Source organism: Dermacentor andersoni, chromosome 9, assembly GCF_023375885.2.
Source record: "Dermacentor andersoni chromosome 9, qqDerAnde1_hic_scaffold, whole genome shotgun sequence".
In the NCBI taxonomy this organism is placed as follows: domain Eukaryota; kingdom Metazoa; phylum Arthropoda; class Arachnida; order Ixodida; family Ixodidae; genus Dermacentor; species Dermacentor andersoni.
The window spans coordinates 139,507,077-139,509,644 of NC_092822.1; the positions used below are offsets into that span (position 1 = coordinate 139,507,077).

Genomic DNA, 2,568 nt, shown 5'->3' on the forward strand with positions numbered 1-2,568 from the left:
GGAGAATACCTTATTAACTTGCGATTCGCTGATGATATTGCCTTGCTTAGTAACTCAGGGGACCAACTGCAATGCATGCTCACTGACGTGGAGAGGCAAAGCCAAAGGGTGGGTCTAAAAATTAATCTGCAGAAAACAAAAGTAATGTTTAACAGTCTCGGAAGAGAACAGCAGTTTACGATAGGTAGCGAGGCACTGGAAGTGGTAAGGGAATACTACTTAGGACAGGTAGTGACGGCGCATCCAGATCATGAGACGGAAATAATCAGAAGAATAAGAATGGGCTGGGGTGCGTTTGGCAGGCATTCTCAGATAGTGAACAGCAGGAGGAGGAGGAGGAGTGTCGCAAGCCGCCTAAGGGGATTGTCCAAATTTCCAGCAACCACGACCACCTCATACAAGAAAATAAGATAGCTCGGCCGTTTCAATCCTGCTAACACCACGTCCATCACGCGCTGGAACGTTGTAGGCGCCGAGCGCAGTCCGAATGGCATGACCTTGAACTCATAGAGGCCGTCCGAGGTGTACAAGGCGGCGTTTTCGCGATCCCTTTCGTTGACCTCTATTTGTCAGTAGCCCGTCCTGAGATCTATCGACGAGAAGCATTATGCGCTGCAGAGCCGATACAATGTGTCGTCTACACGTGGGAGGGGGCGTACGTCCTCTTTCGTGGTCCTCTTCGGTCGGCGATAATCGGCGCAGAAACGCAAGGTTCCGTCCTTTCACAGCCAAGCTGTATAAGGCTATCTGACTTTCTGACTATCTGACTGTATGACTTTCTCTAAAAATACTGAGTGCGTCTATGTAGCAGTGTAGATCGGGACTTTCTGACCTTACATGGGCCAATCATCATGATAGGGCAATATCTGGCCGACCCGCGGCGGAGGTGAAGGAGGCTTTAAGGACTCCGCCAACGTGCAAAGATGAGTTTGATGTCTAAGGTCCCAATACAACCCGTATCAGATATTAAGCTGATAAGAACAAATACTACAACCCCCGTCGGCCATGTCGACGTTCACACCGACCACTCTTTGTCGGCGTTCCAAGCACTTGCGTACCTCCTTTCCTCTCCTCCCGTGGGGGCAGTCTCTTAAAGGTGCTGCCTACCAGGATGGTGAGGCGGGAAGAAATGCGAACCGTCTATCTGGTCCTGATCCCGCAAACGTTGAGCGTTTCACCGGTACGGCGGCCAGGTTTTAGAGAGAGTTTGTGGTTAACCAATTTTGTGCGTCCTGTGTTGTGTGTAACAACGCGTGATTTTCGAGTGACCTCGCAACCATGCTGCACTGATAGACATCGAGTAATGCACAATCACCTTGGCTATGGTAAAGCAGTGTGCGTCCTCGGAGTACTGCGAGGTGCGTGTCTTTTCTACGTGCCGGAATTCGTTAGTAAAAGGTATCGTACCGCGTTTTGCAACAATACATGGGTATCACACCCCCCGGTGGCTCATCATCTTCCGAGGCTCAACATCGTGGAGGTAGAACTAGTCGCGTCTCGCCTTCCATTTATGTACATACGGCATTTGACGAAGGGCAATGGACAGTTCGCCATTAAGGGGGTCCACATACGCAGCCTAACAAACTACAATATCCTCGCTGACGCAGGACTACAGGAGATTCCCACGGGCTCTTAGACGGCTGGATGATTTCGTTGCGCAACATTTCGCCGTCTTGTTGCCTTATAGCTTCACATTCTCGCGTGGAAACTCGGTCTCTGGCGGAGTAGTCGAGCGCACTCTTAGGTTATTATGCGATGCTTGGCCACTGGTGTTTGTAGAATCCTCGATGACGTCGAAAACTAGTCTTTGTATCTTCGGAGAAGACTTCTGAGTTGTCGCTGCTTACTTATCGGGAGACTTGGATTTATGTCGTAGTCCGGTTCCAGAACAACGTTCGTTGGGCTAGATGCGGCAGGATCCGAGAGGACAAACGCATTGCTGGTTTTCTCAATTTACTCGATGTATGGGATCGTCATTCCCTGTGTTTGAACTCCTTGCTGAAGTCTGTCAGCATCACTTTCGCTTTCCCTCCGTAAAGACGAGCGATCCCTCTTGCGACGCAAATTTCACAGTCGAGCAGTACACTTTTATGGCCCTCGATGACGCCTTCTACGTCTGCGAGCGTTTCACTGCCGACGAAAATGTCAGTGCTGGAGCAAGACGGGATCGACTTTCCGTCATTATGGCTTAGTCTGTGCACAACGGTATCCACTTCGCCCTCAGGTCGACGAGTGCGCCGTGTTGGTTCAGGAAATCTGCGCCGAGAAGCACTGTTGGAGTGCGACGAACGTCACAGGGTAGCTCCGGTCATGAACTGTAATTCTCGGCGTGCAGATTCGAGTCGACGTTAGGAGGTGTCCTACAGCTGTCCAAATTTGAGGGCCGTTGCATGCAGTCTTGACTTTCTTAAAGTTGGCAGCGAAAAATTGACAGATGACGGAGTTATCGGCTCCAGTTTCTACAAGCGCGGTGCCTTCGTGGCCTTCGAGAAGCTTGTCGAGGTCTGAGGCTCTCTGCCTTCCGTTGCGGTTAGGCCTTGGCGTCGGATCACGGCTGCGTCCGTTGAC

At 51.0% G+C, this 2,568-nt stretch overlaps 1 pseudogene; it reads right to left on the bottom strand.

Annotated features, from left to right (window-relative positions):
* Positions 1-832: 832 nt before the first annotated feature.
* LOC126529809 (U2 spliceosomal RNA) lies at positions 833-1,007 on the bottom strand (annotated as a pseudogene).
* Positions 1,008-2,568: the final 1,561 nt, after the last annotated feature.